Consider the following 23093-nt stretch of genomic DNA (forward strand, 5'->3'; position numbering starts at 1 on the left):
CTCCTAGAAACTCTCTTCTTCTACATTCCAGGCTCCCATTTCCTTCCATCTCTCTGCCGGGTCCCTTCCCCTGTTGCCTTCACCAGGTCCTCTCTTTCCCCTCCCTCAGAGGTCAGTGTTGCACCTTAGGCCCTCTGTTCCCAGAGGCAGAGTCTGGCATAGATGTCGATCCTGACTGGCCCTGGATCCTGGCTGTCTGGGCTAAAATCCTAGGTCTATCACTCATATCTGTATGACCCTGCACAAGTCACTTACCATCCCTGTGCTTCAGTTTGTTCATTGGTAAAATAGGTATAATAATAGTCTTTCTTGGCAATGGTTATTGAGAAGATTAATATACACATAGAGTATTTAGAGCACACAGTACATACTCAATTAGCATTAGCCATTATAATTACTCTTCCTGTGCTGCAGACTCTCCTTGAGCAACTGAGCCACATCGTGACATCCTTACCTCTGGTTAGAAGTGTGCACGTGAATCTTCTTTAAGACTTCTCTCATGAATGTCAAACCTACAAAACTATTTGCCCACTACTCATGTCTCCCTAGCCATCCCTGAGATGCTTCAGATTCAGTGTGTCTAAAACTGAGCTCATCATCTTTTCCTGTAAATGTTCTTCCTTCTCTGTTACTTCTCTTAATGAATAGCCTTACTATCCTTCCTCTTGGTTGTCCAGGCCAAAATCCCAGTCATCCTAGATCCCCGCCCTCCCTCACTCCCCCACTAGATCAGTCATCAAATTGTGACAACTTTATTGCCAAAGTATTTCTTGACTCTGTGCCCAATTCTCCATCCCTATTACCAGTGTCTTAGATAGAACCTCATTATTTCTTACCTGGATGATAAAAAGTAACCACATTAAAAATAATACTAGCCACTAGTATCACAAGCCAATTATGGATCAATCACTTTAGTAGACAACTTCATATACTTCATCATACATAATCCTGACCACCGTCCATACCATCTATTATGGAAGAATTAGAGTCCCTATTTTCAGATGTGAAGACAGAGGGTCAGAGACATCAAACTACAAGCCTAAGTTACATAAAGACATGGAGTGGCTGGGATGTAGACTGAGGTCTGTCTGACTCCAAACCCCGAGCTTTCCGCGCCCTATAAACTACATCCTAACTGGTCTTCATCCTATAAAATGGCATCCTAACTGGTCTTCCTGCCACTTGTTTTATTCTTCTCCAAAATCTACTCTTTTGCTAGAGGGGTCTATTTTTAGAATGAAATTCTGACCTAATCTCTCTATGTGAAATCCTATAGCAGCCCCCCAGTGCCTGCAGAATAAAACCCAAATTCTTCAGCAAGCCTATTCCTGATGTGGTCACTTCAGCCATTTATAGATCTGTCTCCCTTCTTTCCAATCATAGCTCAGTGCTTTCTTTTCTGGGAGAATACCATGCCTGCCTACTTGCCTACTGGCTGTACTTCTCACCAGTCCCTCTACCTAGGATGCCCTGCTCTCATCAGCTTCGATGCCTCCAGCTCAGCCTCCTAGATACGTCCTCTTGAACCCACCTGCTGTCCAAGAGGAGTATAGTTAGGTGTCCTTCATCTGCATGCCCACAGCACTCTGTGATTGCCTCTAGCACAGCATTTCAAAATGGTGCAACATTCATTGATCAAGCACCTACTATATGCCAGAGTTCCCAGTAGGCCAGAGTGATTTGGGAATCAACAAGACATACGTCCTGCTTTCAGAGAACTCAATTCATAATAAGAGAGATGGGCTGCAAAATGCTTCATTACTATCTCTGATCTCCCTGTCTCCACACAGGATTGCTGAGGTTCTAGGGCGGGAAGAGTATCTTGTTCATCTTTGTATCTCCAGGGCCTAAAACTGTGCTTGGCACACAAGGGTGTCAGTAAACAGTGACAGTTTGAGCTGAGTAGACTCACAAGGCCCCCAAGCCATCTCTGTGAGCACACAAGCCCACCCACAGGGACACTCCACTTTCATGTGTGTCTTTTCCAGACTGTACATGTCCAAGTCATTATTTTCCATATTTTCAGAGAGTCCTCACAGTGCACCCTGCTGCTTTGACATGCCGCAGGTTCTAACGGGAGGATTTCCAGGCCACCCATCCCTTCCCATGGAACTGACTCGCTGAGAAATGAAGAGACCAAGTCCTCACAGCAGGTAAGTGGCAGTACTGACACCCCATTCAGCACTCATCCTGCCCACCCACAGGTTTACTGTCACATTTCACAGCAGCAAAGGAGAGAGCCTCTGACAGAGGTTGCTCAGCCATGTGGCACATAGGTCAGGAGCTTCAGAAAAGCAATGCGCGCGTCTTGCAGTAAGAGGCCCTCCCCACCCTCTGCCAGGGGTGGCCGCGGCCTGTCTTATCCTAACAAGATGAGCGAGTGAAAGGACAAGCCAGCCGTGTTTGTGTCTGTGCCCAGGGGAAGACAGCTTTAGGCAGCCCTTTTGATCAGAGTCCCTGTGTAGAAACAAGATCCCCTGAAATTTGTTTCCTGCAGCGACTGCCTTCCTGAGTGACACAGGCAGGAGGGCACAGGGCAAAGGGGAGAGGCTTAAATTACAGCAGGTGTTTTCTAAAAAGCCTTCTTTTCCTCGCAAGTTTATGGTGATTTCTCTGCTGACTGGCATTTCCGCCTCCTCTCACCATGGGGGACAAAGTACAAGCTGCCTGGGTGATCAAAGTAGGGGCAAGAAGAGGAAGAGAGGTGCTGAACCCCAGAGCAGAGAGCTTCTAACCACTCGGGGCGGGGCCTCCGGCAGGGGTAAGGGGAAGGGGAAAAACAGGGAGGAATCGGTCATTCCACCCCGACCACAGCAGCCCACACACCTGTACTTTTCTTTCTGAAAACTAGATTTTCTAAAAGCATCCTATCTGATGATAATATGACCGTCTCGAGACCGTCTGGGGCAGTGGTGAAGGACTTGGAGTCTGGTGGCCTGGATCTGATCCCAGGTCGGCCTTTTTGCTGTGGGTGGGACCCTGTTTCCTCCTCTGGTAGCAACCTCAGAGGGTGGCTGTGGGGATCAGTTCAATACAGGCATATAGAGCCCTTAACACGGGGCCTGGCATCCACCCCAGGTGCCACTATTGTAATCGGCCATGAGGAAGGGCACATGGGACAACATTCTCTGGAGGGAGGATGTTCGGAGGAGACCATCCTCCCCTCTGCCTCCATTCCTGACTCCTGCTGGATTGGGTCTTCCTCTGCGCCCGTGTCTTCTCTGTCATTGGTCTGTTTTCTTGTCTATCTCCCCTTTCAGGTCATAACCACCTTGAGGTTCCAAATGTGACTTTCATACTAGAACATTCATTCACTCATTTGTCACTCACTAAATGCTTCCTATGTATCAAGGGATCATTAAGTGGTGAATAAATGAGTGAAATCTGGGGACAACTTGTAGAAGCACCTTTATCAATTGACCAATCAACCAGCACAGGTACCTATCACCTGTGGTGAACTCTGTGCAAAGGCTTTGGGCTCAAAGAAAAGGACTGCAAATGTAAACTTGATTCCCAGGAAATGTGTCCATCCTGACAGCTGATCTGCTGGGTCACATGCTGGAGTTTATGTAAAACAAACCTAATCAATAGCGATCTCTGTGTGTATGTGTCTCTCTCTCTTTCTCTTTCTCTCTCTTCCTCCCTCCCTCTAAGTCCCGAGAAACTTGTCAATCACTTAATAATTCACCCAGACTTTTGGATGCTCTAAAGGTAATGTTCAAAACTCCAGATGTAGAAGGAGCCATCATAGTTCACCAGCCAGGGCTCTGAAAAGAAAACAAAACAACAGTCCCCAGCCCTCTGAGTAAGCTTTGTGACTGTGGTTTCTTTGCTTACTGTCCCTCCCCAGGGCTCTGGTCCCATTGCCCCAGGAGGAAACAGGCCAACAGAGACAGGAGGCAGAGCCACCATTCAAAACCTTGGCACACTTGAGTTCTAAATGCTCACTCCATTGTCTGCCAACATACAAGAACAGGTTCCTGTACTGCTGAAAAGTCAAAGCCACTCCCAGCCCATCTCCAGTCCCCCAGTCGCACCATTACCTCCGTGTCTACCAGGCCCTTTCTTTGCTAGGCACCGTGTAAGTGCAGTTTCCTACAAACCCAGCGAGCTCCTACTTGTCCATTTAGACCCAGCTCAAGCATCCTCTTCCCCTGGAAGCCTTTCCTGACTCCTCTGGCAGAGACAGTAGCTGGTTCCTTTGAGCTCCAGTTCTCTGCTCGGATCTCTCTTATTCCACTTAACTTACTCTGATGACCTGTTTACATGTCTATCACACATCATGGTCCTGATGATAAGGACCATGTCTTCTTCATGTCTGTGTCTCTGGCATCCAGCACAGAGCTACTAACCCCACGTATATTCCAAGTCCACCCTAGTACCTCAAGATCCCTTCACCACTCTAGTCTGGTCTAGACTAAATACTCCTTATAGCACATAACAGAATTTCACATAGAGTCAAACAACAAAGGTACATTTCACAGGAACAGAGACGAAGACCTAACAGGGTGAGGTGTCTCTCCTAGAACCAGACACACAAACAGGAACCAGCTTCATTATGAATCTGGTCAATTAAGGGGTGCTACTCAAGACAGCAGCCAACAAGCATGACATAGAGGTCTGAAAACCTGGCACCAGGCCTGACATTCCCCCCTGAGCTAGTTTATCTTCTGGACCAGACTATAAAAACCTCAGTGAAAATACAAATGATGCCCAAAGATCTTGGGTCTGACCTTTCTGCCAGTCAATAGCACCCCTGGGGAAACTGTTTCTCAGATCAGGCAGCTGGTGACCCAGGAGACAGGATAATGCTAGCGGGCAGTAAAAGTCTGGATCTGAAGGGGAAGGCAGTGCTACACGAGCTCTGAAGGGTCTCTGATGTGTTGACGGACAGGGAAATTCTCACCCCGCTGCACCCTAAAAGCAGCCTTACTAGACTATTTCTGTGACCCCTAACAAAACTGTAAGGCCTTGCACATACCAGGTAACCTCATCTCACTGAAGTTTTGGAGACAACCTGCCAAAATAAGCACATTCAGGGGAATCACAGCTGTGTGGAGCAGCTGTGGAGGAAGCCAGAGTAGAAAAATGTGCAGGTATTTGTGCAAGGCATTCTGGCCTCCCAAGCAAGTGGCCAAGGGACCAGCAAAGGAGGGGGCTCAGCTTTCAAAGCCAAGGCTGCATTCAGGAAAATAAAAGATTCCAAGCCGGTGAAGTGATCATTTGTAAACTAGTATCTGGTGTCGCATATAACTCACACAGGGGATCAGTGACTGGTTCCAAATCTGGTTCTCCAAAACTCCATATGGGTCATTAAATTCTCTTAACAAGGTTTACCTTTAATAGATGTGTTCCTCATAACACTTGGAGAGAAGGTGTCCTCTGCATCTGATCAAGTATAAGGTGGGAGACCCAGCTGGTGGCATCCATCCCACGTTTACCCATTGATTTCATCTCATTGATATGCTAGGTGCACAGGGCATGGGGCACAAGCTTGGAAAGAACAAAGATGGAGTTCTTGACTCCAAGTCTGCATCTCTCTCCTCCAGGCAGGTGTGTACACTCCATACCCCATCCGTAGAGGGTTAATGATGTTCTAATCCTGACCAGGCACACTTAAGGCTCCATTTAGCCTCAAGTTCATTGGTGCTGACCTGGCACTGTGAGAGGGGACTGACTCCAATGTCCTGTCCTTCTGTGGCTAAGGGCAGGATAAAGAGGAGAGGAAAGGAACAGGAGTTGTAAAAATAATGGCACAGACTTAAATCACAAGTGTGGTGCAGGTGGAAAACCCGATGGACTTCAGCTCTGCACACGAATCTTGGCTCACGTTTACTGGGCACTTACTACAGGCAGGAAAAGCACAGGGCTAAGCCCTTTACCTGCAGAGTGTGAAGAGAGTGTGTTCTGCAGTCCAGATGGCCTTGCCCTAATGCTCATTAGCTGTGTGACTTTGTCCAAACTGCTTAGCTACTCTGTGCCTCCATTTCTTCATCTGGAAAATAGGGTAATACCACTACTAATTTTAAAGGGTTATTAGAAGGATTAAATGAGTAAAAACACAAAATGCTAAACTTGAACCATGTCCTGGCACAGAGTAGGCACTCAGTACTAAAATGAACAATTATTATCCCTTTAATTAGTCACATTTGTCTACAGAGAAGGCTGACTCTTTCTTCCTATTTTACCAATAAGGCTTTGAGAGACTTAGTCAACTTCCTCAAGGTCACAGAGTTAATAAGTGGCAGAGCTGGGACCTGAACGCAGGCAGCCTGAGTCCAAAGCCCATAAGTTTAAGTACCACCGTGAGCATGGCACTTGCTAGGTTCTAGGTACATAGAGACCCGTGGGGAGATGGACTAGGGATCCTTATGCAGTGCAGTACACACTACAAGAGAGATATATTTAAAAAGGGGAGGCTGGGTCTGGGGTACAGGGAGCAACAATCTGCAGAACCTGAAGAATGCTCCACTCAGAAGGGGACTTGGGCTCAGCCTCTAAAAAGGATGAGGAATTTGCCACCTGAGGAAGAGGAAGGGTGTTTCAAAAAGTCAAGACCCAGAATACCAAAAGAATGGTGAATGGGGTGGTATGGCAGGAACACAAAGGAAACAGCATAAAAATGAGGCTGGAAAAGGTAAGTTGAGGCCAGTCATGAACAGCCATGTGTGCCAATGTCAGAGGTTAGATTTTATTCTGTAAGAAAGCAATTGTCAAACCTTACTATGCACAGGATCTACCTTTGATATTTGTAAAACAGGTGCAGATTCCCATCACTTCTGCTAGCACTTGGGGACAAGAGTATTAAGATGGTGTAGTAGCATGGCCTGCTGGGGTTTTAACAGAATTCTGGCACTGGAATGAAGGGAGATTTGGGGACAGAGGCTGGACTGGAGCAGATAAGAGGGTGAGAGCTGGGAATAATACCACTCTTCGTGAACTGATACATAATACCAGGGTTTCTCAATCTCAACACTATTAACATTCAGGGCTGTTAGTTCTTCGTTGTGGTGGGTGGGGATGCTGCCCTATGCATCATAGGAAATTTAGCAGCATCCCTGGCCTCTGCCCACCAGATGAATAGCATCCTCCCCCACTTACATGTAGACAGTCAAAAATGTTTCCAGACATTGCCAGATGTCACTTGGGATGCAAAATCAAAACCCCAGTTGAGAATCACTGCTTTAAATCCTCCTATCCCTACTTTAGATGAGGAAATCCAGCCGCTGAAAGGCCTCAGGCAGGATTGAAATGCCAGTGGTCCAGCACCAGGGCCAGGACTTTTAGCCATGTAGCTTCACTGCCTTTCAGGGAGAGCGACTCCAGCCTTCTGGGGAAGAATTATAGATTTGATGACAGACTGGATGAGGAGAAGATGGAAGAGTGAGGTTCAAAGGTGAAATCTCAGTGCTCGCCACTGAACTGGGAGGATAGTAGGTACTAAGTAAATCCTTTGGATCTGAATGGAATTAAGATGTACTGGCTCAAAAAGGAAAATGCCTGGTTCCCCTGTGGTGTAAGCCAGCGTGAGGTGGTAGGTTCCTGATGACTGGACAGAGGAACCCACTGTAGGGCGGGATGTGGGATGTGTGGTACAAACCAGCTGGTACTCAAATCCTGGCTGGGTCCCTTCCCAGCCGTGTGGCCCTAAGAGCATTACTTAACCTCTCTGCTTCTCATTTTGCCCGTTTGCAAAACAGGAATAGAAGTTCCTATTCATAAGCTTAATGTGAGAACTCAGGCAGTTGTTAATAAGAGCAAAATGGCAAGCTAGCACGGTTAGCACCATGTGGTTGGTCCTCCCAGGCTTGGGAACCTTCCGTATTATCTCCACGCCCACTGTGCGACTCTGATCGAGTGCTCCTCCTCCCTCGTCCCCCAACCCAATTTGCGGTAACCTCAGACAGAGCAGCAACGAGCTGAATGCACCCCTTTCCACCAACAGAGCGTCCCACTGAGGCTTTAGGGGGCGCCAACAGTCTTTTCACTTCCAAATCAGCTCTGATTTCGGGGTCCTATAAGTCTCCAAAAGCGCGCGGCGAGCTGGGTGCCTCCGAAAGGAGGCAGGTAAATGAGTTCAGTGTGAAGCACGGAAATTTCACGCAGGTCCGCACCCAGCAGGCCAGGGGTCAAAACCAGTGTCTGCCGCGCGCCGGCCAGCTCAGCCCCTGCCCCCGGCAGAGAGGCGCCGAGATTTGGAAAGCACCCACCCCAAAGCCAGGCTGCAGAGGCAGGGAGCTGAGAGTTGTTGGATCCAGAAAAAATAATAATAATAATAAAGAAAAATAAAAGAAAAAAGTGGGTGAAGGAAGCAACAAGAAAGGAGGAGGAAGAGGAGGCAAAAAGAAAGCGCTGAGAAGCAGAGTTCCCTGGGGACCTAGCCTACAACACCTGGGCAGGGGGTCGGGAACAAAGCAGCGGCTTCAGGTCAGAAGCGCTCCGGGTGTCTCCGCAGAGGGGGAGCTCAGGGGGAGCTCCGGGGAAGCTGGGACCCACTGGGGATGCCCGGCACCCCTGCGCCCCCGGCGCGCTCTCCGACGCCGCTTACCTTCGCCGGGGCTGCGGGCACGCACTTCCGGGGGCTGCGCGCGGGGCGCGCGGGGCCGAGCCGGGGACCTGGCGCGGGTCACCGAGGGGAGGACGCGACAAAGCGGTGCCCCGGGTTTAGGCCGGCGCTGGAGCCTGGGAAAGAAATCCCAGTGCAGGAGCCGCCGGGGCCGGCGCGGGGCGCAGGGTCCTCTCCTCGGTGCTCATGGGCGGCTGTGCGGAGCCCCGCAGACACTGGAGGAGCCCGAGTCAGTGGGAGGAAAAGGTTGTCTCATTTCCTTCAGTCTCCCCACTCCTCCGCCCCCTCTGCTCCGGCCCTGCCCTCCCTCTCCCCCGCCCCCTTCCCCAAGCCTGCGGCTCATGTGGGCGCTCGGAAGACACGAAACCTGAACGGTTGCAGCGTGCGGCGCCTCCCTCCCCGCCAAGTTAGTTCACGCTCGCGAACTCCTGCCTGCCTCCTCACGCTACCACCTCCAGGGCCCCGGAAGTTTCCCCATCGGTCGTACCCACCCTTGTCACGGAGCTGTGGCTTTTCCCCATGCAGGGACGAGCCCAGATTTAAAAGCAGACCTCCAAGCTCCTGCTAGCATCCACCCTCTCATTCCTGTCCTATTGCCTGCTTTTGAACCTATATTAAACCACCTATCCCAGACAGGAAATAAGTACTTACTTGTTAATTTGATCAGTCTTTTTTTTTTTCCTTTCCTCCCGCAATGGAGAGTCTAAAGCCTAATGCATAATCTCGAAGGAATGTTCATTTTGATTGGAAGGAGAGTAGCTGAGGCCTTACTTATTCAGAGTTGGGGTTTTGTTTGTTAATTTAATGACTATTTATTGAGATCCTGATACTGGGCAGAAACAAACCAGAAGGGCATGTTGTTTCTAGACAATTGGCATCTGTGGTTAGTGTGGGCAGAGAAGAGGTCCAGCGGTGAGATAAGTCAAGGACTGGAAGAACTTCCTGCAGAGTAAAAACAGCATGGACAGAGGAAAGAAGGAATGACATCGGGAGGCAATCTAACAGGGAACACAGCCAGGATGGGGAGTGATGGTGTAAGAATAGGGAAGAAAATATTGAACCAGTCCATGAAGAGACGGTAGGAGCTGTAGGGGGCTGTGGGATGGAATTGACAAGACCTAGTGACCAAAACCCCAGTAGGGTGCAGATGAGGAGAGAACAAAAGATAGAGGTTACTTCTGGGCTTCTGGCTGGAGTAACCAGCTACCAGTGGATGACTAGAATCCCAGAGCACCTTCTGGAGCTGCTACACCAAGTATGGCCTGGGTAGTATTAAAATCAGCTGGGAGCTTGTTAGATATGGGGACTCACCAACTCCACTTGACCTGATGGTCATTTTAACAAGATCCCCTGATAATTCAATTGTGCATTAACATTTTGGAAGCACTGCTCTCTGGACCACTGACTGTATATTAGAGTGACTGTATATTAGAAACACCTAGATAGCTTTAAAAACCAATATGAGGCCCTTGTTCCACCCACACAAATGCTTATTTAATTGGTTTGGGGTGGGGCTCCAACATCAGTATTTTTGAAATGCTTTCCAGATGATCTAATACAGTCAGCGCTGAGAACCACTGTTCTAGACTTATTCAAGAGCTACTTCATTTAAGCCTAAAATGCAGCTCTTCAAAAAGGAAAAGAACACCTGTGTGTGGATAAAAACATGTGACAAGTTGTACCTGTGACAAGGCAGCTGTGGAAAGAGCCTTTGTTTCCTAATCAGAAAACCAGATCCTAGCCTCAGATGGCCACTAAGTTGCTATTGAACTTGGGCAAGTATTACCCTCTGAGGCCTGTTTCCTTATCTGTAAAATATACACCTGACTAAACCCACACTCCACCCATAGGATGCAAGGTGTTATCATCAGAGCTCCCCCTAACTCTATATCTTCATCAGCGAGAGGTGGTGTTGAGAAATGGATTTTCCTGGTGTAAAACTATGTGTGCTAGTACCAACCCTGTACACAGCCATGAATGAACACCAAAGATCAAAGGATTGTGTGCCAGGCACAGGGCTACACATATAATTGGTGCTCGATAAATGTGTACTAAATGAATGAATGAATAAATAAATATGGCACAGATGCCAGTAGGTGGGATAGACTTTCCGTGGACTGTCCCTAATGCAGAGCCTATTCATCTGTCCCCTAAGCCAAAAGACAGACATTTGGAGGCACTCTGACCCGTGAACCTACTTTTGTATCTAAAAATACTATGTACTATTAAGAACTGTTAACATTTGTTGAATACTTACATCCTGGATTAGGCTAAATGCTTTGCTTAGGATCACCTCATTTCATTATAAAGATGCTGTTGAACCTCTGTATCCCAACTCATTTCAGGAATCGCAGCTATGGAGGGATGAGAGCTGCCATCTGGGCAGCCTCTGCCTCTGGTTGTGCAACTGGATATAGGTGGCCAGAGAGAGCCATCTTCGGGGTCTTACAGGTCATTTTCTACAGCCTGAATCCTTCCACAGAGACCAAGCTTGAAGGAAGGGCTTTGAAATGACTGTTCCGGGGTCCTACAGAAACAAATGTTCCCAGAAACTATCTCAGAGGACCTGTGGATTATGTCCAAGCCTTGGAAAGGGACTCCTCACAGCTACCCGCTTCATGGGTGCATGTGCGCGCATGCTCACATGTGTATGTACTGCCTTTTAACAGGCTCCTCTTAAGTGCCAAAACTTGTGCCAGTCCTTTTTAGATATATTTATTTTAATCCTCACAGCATTCTGACATTAAGTGCTCTTTTTTTCTTATTTTATAAGTGAGAAAAGTGAGGTATCCATTATAAAGTGAAGATGTTTGCCTGTGCAACCCAAGTTTCCTTAAATGGTACTCTACCATCACTGTTGTCCTTATCCACTGCCACCCTTGCCCTTCGCTCTGCCCCTTCCAGGGAAATGAGAGTCCTTATTTCAGGTCCCATTCACTTGTTACAGTTACACATTATCAAAAGTCAGTGCCTCATTTTCCCATCTGTAAAGTAAGTTAGTTGTCCTTGATTGTCGTTACTAAGGCCCTATATGTGGCTTGACGCTCCATAGCTGAGAGGAGATGGGGGGAGATAACACAAGGCTGTTAAGAGAAACTGAAAGTACTGGGGAGATTTATTCCAAGGTGACAGTGTCCAGTCCTTCACTAATAGCACAACTATCATAGAAGAGGGAATCATCTAGTTTTCATCTCTAGGGAGACGTAATTAAAGAATAACATTACATAGCAATTCAGACTTTAAGTCAGATATGAGGAGGGACATTAAGCCCTGGGGTCAGGGTGGGGCAGATGGCTAAATGGCTCCCTCATGAAGCTGCTCCCTGTGGTCCCATAGGGCTGGCTGGACTGTCTTTAGGTGGAGGTGGATGGGAACACAAGCAGGATTGAGATCCACGGGACATGTCTGGCAGGGGCAGAGGCAAATGTGAGCCTTGTACACACAGGGAGAAGCTCCAGTTATAGCTAAGGCTGGGAAATTTGAAGAGGAAAGGGATTCATCTCAGGAAATCAGAATCTGAAGTAGTCACTCCACACCTGTGAGCTGGGCACTCGGTCAAGCACTCTTGCTGATGTGGATGGCTGCAGGCCTGGGCCTCCCTGCAGAGTGCAGGGTCCCCAAGGCACTGGTGGTCAGAGCAGGGCTCCATCATCCCCCTTCACACTGAGGTCCTGGCCAATAGCACTTCTGACTCATGGAAAAGGTCTAGCCCCCAGAACTTCTTCAGTTAGCACAAAGGTGACATGGCATTCCTTCAGTGACACAAATGTCACAATGCTAGGATTTGGTAGGAGGATTCCTGTGTCATCTCTGAACCCCATCAGTCGGCTTTGACAAGATCACAGATTCAGTTCTACTGCTTCCACTTCCCCAACTCCCATCTGTGTTTGCATGACAGTAATTTGACAATTTTACACAAAGCTCTTTGTGGCAAATTTTTACTGGTACCAGTTTTTGCCTCAAACAAAGGTATGACCTCAGATATAATTATCCCCATTTTACTGATAAGGAAACTAAGGCACAGCACTCAAAGGAGAACAATAAAACAAAGCGGAGTTACCAGCCAAACTAAGGTGTGACCTTCAGGCCCCTATAATTTTACCTCAAAATGATGGGCTGCTGAAGGCAACCATATCTGCAATGAAATATGTAGATATGTCCTTGCCTCAAATCATCTGTTCCTGAGTAGCCCCTTTATCTATCAAAGCAGTCCAATTTAACTGCCATTTCCTAGAGACCACCTGCCCTTCCAGGGGAATTGTCCTAGACGCCAGAAGCAACCTGTACAATACAATCAACCCTCACCTGGGGAGTGTTTTGAAATAAGCTGGACTCCAGACCAGGCCCTTTGAATCAGAATCTCTAGGGGTGGGGCTTTTTTTTTTTTTTTTTTAAATCTCTGCCAGTAATTAAAATGTGCAGTCAGGACTGCGAACCACTTCTGTAGGAAATGCACAGACAAAGCCTAGGTCCTAACAGATGAGAGGTTTGCAAAACACTAAGCAGCTCAGTCTAGTAGTAGATGATCTCCAAGAGTCATCAGGAAAGGAAAAATATTGAAATCGCCCCCTTATCCATGGCATGTTAAGACAATGCTAAGCTGACAAAAATCCTTGGACTTAGCCTTGAGTGAGTGAGGTCATCCCCACATGGTCAAGGGTAGGAAATCTCATTCCATCCCAAGAAAGTACAAATGATTGAAACCAGAATCCTTGCCCCTTCTCCTATGGCACTATTTACAAGAAGCCATCAAACATCCAGTGATTATGAATTCCAGAAGTAGTGGGCTCCAGGAGCGTCAAAGCAAGGCGGTCATGTAAACTGAATAATGAAATACAAAGGAAATTGCCTCATGCCCCGATGAGAGGCTAATGGATGTGCAGACAGAGACACCAATGTGTCACCATTAATGATGTCACTTTAAGAGAATCAGGAGGCCGAGAATTTTTTTTAATGTTTTACCCTACAGTCATTTCATATCTATTTATCTTAGCAAAGGTAAGCAAGCTTGAAAAGAAAATGTGTACTTGTTGAAAACATCAGTTAGAGGAAGCTGGACAATTTTTCTTTCTTGCTTTTCTTCTTCTTTTTTTCAACCCAGTGTCTCCCTCTTGCCATTATATTCCCTGGCAAAGTAATGGGATTTCTGTTAAGGCTCACAGATAGCCATTAACCAGGGGGCATTTAAATTCATTCATTCCATAGCGGCTTGCTGAAATGAAACTAGTCTTTTGATAGGATTAGCCATTAACACCTCCTAGACACCAACGGTGGAAGAATGCAGCACCACACGTGTACAGTCCAACCTTTCACCAACTTTTACAAGGTTTAATGGATGCCTTTAATCAGCAAATAAATCAATATTGATGGTTATGCCCCCTCTGAAGTTCTAGTTTCCAGATGTAGACAACCAAATTATACAATCCATGTACACCAGGCCTTCTCTTTTTTTTCAGAGAGCAACATTTTACCTGTACAGAGGAATATGAGGGCATGCTGGGAGCACCATTCAGTTGTTTCAATGAAATTTTAATAGAGCCCATGGAGTATAAGTGCACAGCTGAGTCCCCTCAGTGTCCTAATCACTTCCTCCACCTTTCTTTAAAGGTTATGTGCCCAAAAGGGATGAGATAATGAGGAACAAGCATCAATTAAACACATCTCCAATCTACTGTGAAGAGGAGGCTTATCTCTCATTGAATTATTTCCTCATAGCCCCAGTCAAAAGAATAGAGATCTAAATACCCTTGGCCCAACTACTTTATCTTGCTCAGGGTAATAGAGTAGAAATCAAAATATTTCTTTAGGCACTTGCTGCTGCCCAATACATTACCTGATTAATGACAGGTTTTAAATCAAAACATATCCACCAGTTAAACTATAAACATAGCCAAGTATAAATTTTGCTGCTTTTCCCCCCGCTCCATTTTCCATAGGGAGATTTTCATGCGCAGGCTGACACCTCCTCTACTTTTTCATCTTGGCCAACGAGGTTAAATAAGCAAGAACATAACTTTAATAAATCATTCACACAAAATACTCTGTTACAACCAACAGGGAAGCCACTGTAAAAACGAGAGGTTTCAATTGTAATAAAAGAGACAATGGGACTATGAAAGACACCCAGTGAAATTCCTAGTAGTTGCTTTTTAAGAAAATGCAAGTTAGAGTCCTATGCAACCTATCGGACTCTAAATAGTTGTCTATAAAATAAACGTCTATTTTTATATTGAAAATACCATTGACTCTCATTATAAAATTGAGACCTTCTGCTATAAGTATTTTAGTTTCACGACCTATTAAAAATTATGCTTCATATGCAGCAAACTATTAAAAATCACAGTTTTTAGAGGATTAAGAAGCACTAGAGTTCAAAATATAAACTTTGAATTAACATAGCTCAACCCGCCGGCATAACTGAACTGAACACTGAGCTCTGTTTCAATGTTCCCTCGCAAGACTGCCTGCAACCCTTCCAAAACCCCTCAGAGACTCCTTTCCTGTAACTGTGAAAGGTGTGAGTTTCTGAAATTAATAGAGCTATTTATTCTGGAAGATAAATGAGCAAACACGGAAGATTTTTTTGAAAGGTGTGCACTAACTAGAACAGATGGTTGTGGCAGGGGGCGAAACTTCTGAAAACCCCACAGAGCATTCATTTAAGCAGTTCTCTGATTCATAAATTTCATGGTAACAAGTTTTGGAGCATGGTGTTCTTATGCACAGGTGTGCTAGATCTAATCAAACCAAATGGATACCAACCTGTTCATTACCCCAGTGCTCAAATTGGAGTGATTTCCATTCCTAAACTGGTATCTGCCACCAGCAACCCGTTAGCCTTCTGTGTCTGGACACAGCTGATGGAGTTCAGAAACTACTTTGGATGTGAACAAGGAATCTAAGATTATAGTCTTAACAGAAAAAGAGGTCATAAATGAAAGTCTGATTCACTTACTTCACCAAAAGGTCCACACTAGGAATCCTTTGAATTATCTAGTATGATTAATGCATTTACAATATGATCCATCTGATTTATTTTTAATGGCTTACTACACTTCTCAGAAGCATAGGGGTTACTCGTATAGAATACCCCTTATCTACCCGATATCTATCTGTGGCCTGTTAGGATCCGGGCTGCAAAGCAGGACGTAAGTGGTGGGCAAGCGAGCGGAGCTTCATCTGTATTTGCAGCCTCTCGCCAGCACCAGCTTCACTGCCTCAGCTCCACCTCAGATCATCAGGCATTAGATTCTCATAGGAGAACCAGTCTCTGGTGCTAAAAAGGTTGGAGACCTCTGATCTAGGTTATCAGATTGACTGTCTCAGTATCTCAGTGCTTATATTCAAATAACCCTATTTTACTTAATAATGTCCCCAAAGTGCAAGAGTCATGATGCTGGCAATTCAGATATGCCAAAGAGAAGCTGTGAAGTGCTCCCTTTGAGTGAAAAGATGAGTACAGTACAATAAGATATTTTGAGAGAAAGAGAAACCACGTTCATATAATATTTATTGTTGTTATAATTGTATATAATTATATACAATTGTATATATTGTTATAATTGTTCTATTTTATTATTAGTTATTGCTGTTAATCTCTTGCTGTGCCTAATGTATAAACTTTATCATAGGTATGTACGTACAAGAAAAAAATTTAATATATATAGGGTTCGGCACTACCTGAAGTTTCAGGCATCTACTGGGGTTTTAGAACATATTCTCCCCTGACAAAAGGAGCCTGCTGTAATGAGATGTACAGAGTGACAGAGCTTCCACATAGATGTGTGACCTCAAACCCCCGGGGTACATGGGAAGTTTGGTCAGCTCAGGGGGTCTTCTCTGTGTCTCAAGCCCCACTTGCCAGACCTTTCTTCCTCGCTCTACTCCCTCTTCCCTTGTCTTTGATCTTCCCATTGTCTCCCTCCCCTCAACCTTGAACATCCCTAAACCTGCTCCATCATTGAAAACACATTAATAAATTATTATTAAATACGTCTTCCACATTCTGTACTCATTTATATTTTTCTTTATCTTTATTTCTTTTCGTAAACAAACCTCAGACAAATAGGTGTATTTGTTATCATCACTTTCTTTACCTCCATTCAATCCTCAGCTCACAGCAATCTGGTTTCTGTTCCCAACACTCCACTGAAACTACCCTCATCGAAGTCTTCAACAGCCTCCAAATTTCAAAATCCAGTGGCTGCCCTGGAACTTGTGGTGGTGACCTCTCGCAGTGTTTTCCACTGTTGATTACTTCCTTCTTAACAAGCTCTCTCTCTTCACTTGTGCACTTCCCTATTTCCTAGATACCTTCCGACTGTTGTGATCACTCCTCTTCTGTGACCTTCTTTAATTGGCTTTGCTTCAAAACAAATGTATCTATTCACGTCACCTCTTACAGGGTAAAACCCAGACTCCTTTGCATGAGACTTATGGCCATTTGGGTCGGTCCCTGCCTGATTCACCCATCCAGTAACAACCTGTCTTATGCTTCAGCATATCAGCCACTTTACAGTCTTCTAAACATGCCATATTATTTCATGCTTCTGTACCTCTGTACAGAATGTTCTCAACTCCACCCCCATCTTTCCCTGAAGAATTCTAGCTCATCTTTTAAGACTCAGAATGAAGGTGAGTAATTCTGGCAAGACTCCCTGTCCCCAGATAGAGGCAGTGTTCCCTCCTGGGTTCCCTTCAACTGTGACAGATATTCACTATGAGCTCTGCACCGTGTCGCCTCACCTGGATCTGAGTCCTGGGAGGGTAATAGGTGCTTGTTCAACTGTCTCGAGTTTAGTGCAGGGCCTAGTACCTAGTAGGGGTTACTGTATGATTTTAAGGTGCAAGAAACCTCGTACTACTTATATTTCTCTAAGTTGAATTTAATTTGCCCTGAACACTCTACTCTCTTCCCAGGGAAATTTAATCTCAGGCATTATTGGGGCATGCACCCTCCCTAAGCTGAGGGGGAGGTTCCCAGTGACTTGCACCGTACAGAGCATGATAAAGAGTCCTCGGACTCTGTCTACACTTGTCACCTCATCCAAGCTTGTTGTCCAAGCCTGCATGGAAGCAGGGGGCACTTTCTTCTGAGGCTGGGGCTTTGGGATTTTTCTTCCCCCAGAGGGATTCTCAAGGCTACAGTCCTTAATGTTTAGTCATTTCTACCCCACTCCCACCTGTCCTGCCCCTGTGTGGGACCCATGGGAAAGCAGGGTCCAAATGTCCATGCATCATAAACACATCCAGTGATCCTGCTCTTTCTTTCCTTTTTAGAGACTCCCTTATCCCCCAGGCAGGCTGCACACCCTCAGAAACCCAAAGCCCTCAGTGCAGCATGATTTCCCTCAACGACTATGGGCGGAGAAAACAAAAACAGGAATAAAGATGTCTTCTCCCACTAGAAAGTATTTTCGGTCCTGCAACAAAAGCAACAAAAAAGAAAGCAAGGGCACACCGAGGTCTCTTACTACCTTCTTGCGGCAGAGAGAAGTGTGCTTATAGCAAAGAGAACAAGACACGAACAAATCTCTCAATGCCCCATAACTGTCAATGAATTTGTTCAATTACTTAATTAAAAGCAGCAGTGTCTATGAACAAAATATGAATCAAATATTGCTCTCCCAAAGAAAGACACTTCCTCCCAGCAGCCCTCCTCGCTCAGGCTTAGTCTCCTCATTCCTTCCCCTGGGAGGAAGGCCCAAAATCTCTGAGATCTTCCCATCTGGCCCAGGAACACCTCTCACATGGCTGGGTTTATTTGAGCTGCTGACTTGGATTGCTGACATGGGCATTTGCAGCAGCTGCACTAACCCACTTTCTCTCATGGATGATTTTAATCTCTTTAATTTTTGCCCAGCCTGTGAGAAAACTGAAAGCCTAGTTGGGAGGGAGCGGGAGATAGAAGTTGCAGGTCATGTGCTGAGCGGTGGTTAAATCCTATGGGAGGAAGCAAACGCGTGTGTAATCCTTTCAGGAAAACGAGTATTACTGGAGAGGAGAAAGCTGTCGATGTAACTTTATTCCAAGAATAAATAGCACATTTTTCCTCGGTGTTTGCTTTTTTCTCTTTGATCCCCTTGAAACCCTCTGGAAATGCCTGACCAGCAGTTTTGCTCCCCTCTGAGCCTGGGGAGAAGGAGCCACAAGCACTCTTGAGATTCCTCACATGGAGGCCTAAGTAGGGCTCCCAGGCAATGCTGGAGCCAGGAGGCCTTCGGAAGTGGGGAATCCAGACATTTCAGCGAAGTTTAATCACCACAATTATGCCACAATGTTTCCAAACATGTCATCATGATGCCCAGAAGCTGTTTAAAAGGGAATAATAATGGAGAGGTCCTATGACAAAAGCTGCTGGGAGCTATGGGAGTTCGAAAGGAAAGAAAAAGCAGAGCTCTAGTGGGTTAATGTTTAGCTCTGATCCCAAGGCTGGTAAATGCCTGCACGCAGTGAGGCTGGGGCGAGCATGTCCTCGCCGTGGGGAGTTTATGGTTCAAATGCTCTAGAAACCACAGTGTGTAGTTAGTTACATAGTTTTCCCCTCTCCTCCCAGACAGTTTCATTTCAAGGAGTTCCAGGCGGGACAATACCGATGAAAATAAGGGCCTCGTCGTCAAAAAGACCTGCATTTAGTTCTAGTTCTTTCACTTACTAGTAGTGAAGTTAGGCAAGTCAAGTACACAATTTCCTCATCTATCAGCTGGGAATGATAATACTTATAGGATGGTGATGAAAAATATATGAAATGATGCATGTAAACTTAGCCTCATGCTTGATTCTGTGTTCAATAAATGCCAGTTCCCTCCTACTGCTGCCTCCCCACAGTATATCATATAAATCAGAAAATATTTACTAAGTACTGATTCATGGTAAGACCTATACCAGGCTTACGCAGAAAGCCGAGACATATAAAACCCACTCAATGGGAAACTAGATACAAAATAACTAATCAAGCCTGGAAAGCTTCAGGTAACAAGTGCTTGCGTTGCCATAAATAAAACTGCACGGGAGGCACTGATCAATGGCCGATGCTGACAGTCAGTCCTAGGGGTATCTGAGGGAAAGCTTTATGGACAGGGGTGGGCTTGCTCTGGATGGAGGCAGGAAACAACCAGACATATTTTGGAAAAGCTAACAGGCTTACTTTGTTTTATAGGATTCCCTTAGGAATATTTTGGAGAATGTGGTTGATTAAAACGATGGCAAATTCTTTGTCACTGTTCCTATCGAGAGGTAGACATAACTCCTCCTGTTCTTGATTCTGGGTTGGTTCCATGACTAATTAACAACTAGAACATAGCAGAAATAATGCTGTGCCAGTTTTGGACCTAGTCTTTAAGAGAATCAGTGGCTTTCATTTCCTGCTTCTTGGAACTTTTGCTCTTGAGACTTGTTTCTTTGAATCCTGCCACCATGCTGTGAGAAGCCCAAGCCATATGGAGAAGCGATGTGTAGACTCTTTGATCAAAGCCCCGGCTGAGTTCCCAGGCAACAGGCAGCATTAATACCAGCCCTGTGAGTGAGCCATCTTGCACGGTCCAACCCAGTCAAGCCCCCAGGCCATTGCAGTTGATAGCATATGGAGCAGAAGACCCATCCCACTGATTCCAATCAACCCACAGAATTGTTGGAGATAATAAAGTGGTCCTGATCTTAGATACAAATTTTGGGAGTGGTATGTTATACAACAATAGATAATTGAAACAGGAAGAAATTTGTGGGAGGTCTTGAATGCCAAACACCAAAATCTACATTTTGTCATCATCTTCACCATCGTCATTATTATCATGGAAACCATTAGTAAATGATTACTATGTGCCAGATACTGTGTTGTAAGTTTTTAATATACTTTTAAATTTTAACCTGCTTATAAACCTGTATGGTAGTTACTATTATTCATATGTAATAGTCAAGAAAACTAAAAGTAAGCTTCAGAAATTCGCACAAGGTAATACAGCCAGAAAATAGTAGAGATAGGATTCAACCAGTTCCATTCTGACTCCTCTCAAACTTGTCATTGTCGTTCTGCAAAGAAAATTGGCATGCTTATTATCTTGAACGATACAAACAACTCTTCCAGCTAAAAGTTGGCAACCAGTTTGAAAAACACAAGCTGCCTGGGCTTGTCAAATAATTCAAGGCAAGAAAATGGCAATGGGTCCAATCCTGCATTCAGTGACTCTGTAGGTACATAAGATAATTTGGGAAGAATAAGAATTAAAAGTGTTTAATGAGGTTTTGGTAGGAAAAGAGAAGCTGCTGTATTATCTCTTTCTGTATAATCCCGCCCACCACCCCACCCCAAAAAAAAAAAAAATTAGTGGGTGATAACAACAATAATCATTTATATAGACCAGGAATTTGAAAGTGGCTCAACATAGTAATTCTTGCTTGGGATATTATAGGTGGGCAACTGGAGCTTAAGTCATTGAAGAATCTCCTGGAACTGGAGGGTCCACTCCAAGGCAGCTCACTCACACCTCTGGCAAGTTGGTGCTGGCTGTTGGTGGGGACCTCAGGTCCTCAGTAGGTGGGCCTCTCCAGAGGGCTGTTTGAGTATCCTCATGACTTGAAAACTGGCTTCCCCAATAGAATTTCTTTCAAAAGGCCAAGCAGAAGCTTTCTATGATCTAGCCTCAGAAGTCACAGGTTATTCTTTCCACCTTATTCTATGGTGGCCTATCAGGGCCATCCTGATTCAGTGTGTAAAGGGACTTTACAAAGTCATGAATACCAAGGGAAAGCAACCACTGAGGGGCCATCTTGGAGGCTGGCTATCACATTCTTCAGTCTACTCCAAGTATGAAAGTCTTTAAAAAGGATATTTGAGGCTTTCACATCTGTTTTCAGGACTAGGAGCAAAAGTCAAGGAGGCTATTTGTAATGATCTCAGCTTGCATCGCCATTATAAGAGGTTCTGAAGAGTTTCCTTAAAAGCTGCTTCAAATACCGGAAAACTTTGAGAAACTCCTATCATTCATCTCAACCAGCAACTCCAAAGTGATGGATTCTCTAGAGGCTACTGCTGGCTATCTCAGTTGCCTTCAGTACCAAAGGGGGTCATTCACTATAGTATACCCTGAAGCTCCTGAGAACCTCCATCTTCTTCCAGAGAGTATGGGTCCTCCTATACATCTGCCTTCCAATTTCATGCAAATGCCTCTCACTGACTGACAGTACCCTAGGGTCAGAGAAGAAGTAGATTCTGGGAAGTGTTACTCTTGGCCTCTCCTCAATGATGTAGGGAGTCTGTGGAAGCAGGTGGTAGTAATACTAAGCTGACCACAGGTAATCCAGCCTAGTCAGTCAGTGAAACATGCATAATACTACGTATTTTGGCTTGAAATGCTTGAAACGCACCCTAATGCTCCACAGATAGTAATAAACAGTTTTTTAAAAAATTAAGTAATATAAGACATGCTCACAAACAAGATAACATTTCCATGATTGAGAGAGTAATGAACAGGGCCTGAAGCTATCAACCTGTGGATCCAAATATGAACAGAGAAGGCATAATTCTACTTCTTTAGGGATGCTGTGGACTGAACATTTATGTTCCCACAAAATTCATGTGTTGGAGCCCTAATTCCCCATACAATGATATTGGAAGGTGGAAACTTTGGAAGGTAACTAGGTTTAGATGAGGCCATGGGAATGGAGTCCTCATAATGAGATTAGTGTCCCTAAAAGAAGAAGAAGAAAGAACAGAGCTCACCGTCTCCAGGAGCACACAAAAAGTTATGTGAGCACACAGTGAGATGGGCAGCCATCTGTGAGCCAGGAAGCCAGCCCTCCCCAAGAACTAAATCTGTGAGCACCTTGAACCTAGACTTCCCAGCCTCCAGAATTATGAGAAAAAAATGTATGTTGTTTAAGCCACGCAGACTATGGCATTTTAATATAATAGCCAGAGCTGATTAAGACAAAAAATTTCAACTCCTGAAGAGTGATGAGACTCAAAAGCACCCTGTGTCTATCAAGAGACCAGAGTTGGGCTCATCCCATGAAAAATTACTAAAAGCTGAGACCACACCTAGGGCTATGGCTTGTTAAAGTGGAGTATCTCTGGCCAATTTCAAATGGTATGTCACCTATCCCCATCCTGAAGTAAATAAAGTCTTACGTGTATTAACTCCTCACCGAAATCCACAACTTCCTTATGTTAGTTTCTTCTTTTTAACCCCCACCCCCAAAATTATTTTATTAGATTTACCAATATGTTTTACTATCTTTGCCTTTTTTCTTACATCTTACTTCTTCTCTATGAATGTACTTTTTGCTAAAGTATATCCTTTAGTGACTCTTTCTTCAAGGGTCTATAAAAGATAGATGCTCATGTTTTTTATATTTTTGAAAATATCTTTATTTTCTCTCCTTTCGTACAACAGTTTAATTGGGTATGGATTCTAGGTTGACAGTGATATCCTTCATAACTTTGAAGATATTTTTCTGTCTTCTGGCATTTCATTACTAAGAAAATATCTTTTGTCAATCTAAGTGTTCTTACTTTTCTCTCTATTTTAAC

The 23093-nt window shown here is 45.1% G+C and overlaps 1 protein-coding gene across 4 annotated transcripts in view; it reads right to left on the bottom strand.

Annotated features, from left to right (window-relative positions):
- Positions 1-8688, bottom strand: part of EVA1A (eva-1 homolog A, regulator of programmed cell death) — a 45429-nt gene extending 36741 nt beyond the window's left edge. For 2 of the 4 annotated variants that reach the window (XR_005650560.1, XM_039852412.1), the window contains exon 1: positions 8549-8681. The gene's annotated coding sequence lies outside the window, so the exon portion shown is untranslated. Of the gene's footprint in view, positions 1-5882; positions 5996-8548 lie in introns of all 4 variants that reach the window. The other 2 variants (XM_039852413.1, XM_039852414.1) reach the window with 2 other exon arrangements.
- Positions 8689-23093: the final 14405 nt, after the last annotated feature.

Source organism: Pteropus medius, unplaced genomic scaffold (genome assembly GCF_902729225.1).
Source record: "Pteropus medius unplaced genomic scaffold, Ma_sr-lr_union100, whole genome shotgun sequence".
Taxonomy (NCBI): Eukaryota; Metazoa; Chordata; class Mammalia; order Chiroptera; family Pteropodidae; genus Pteropus; species Pteropus medius.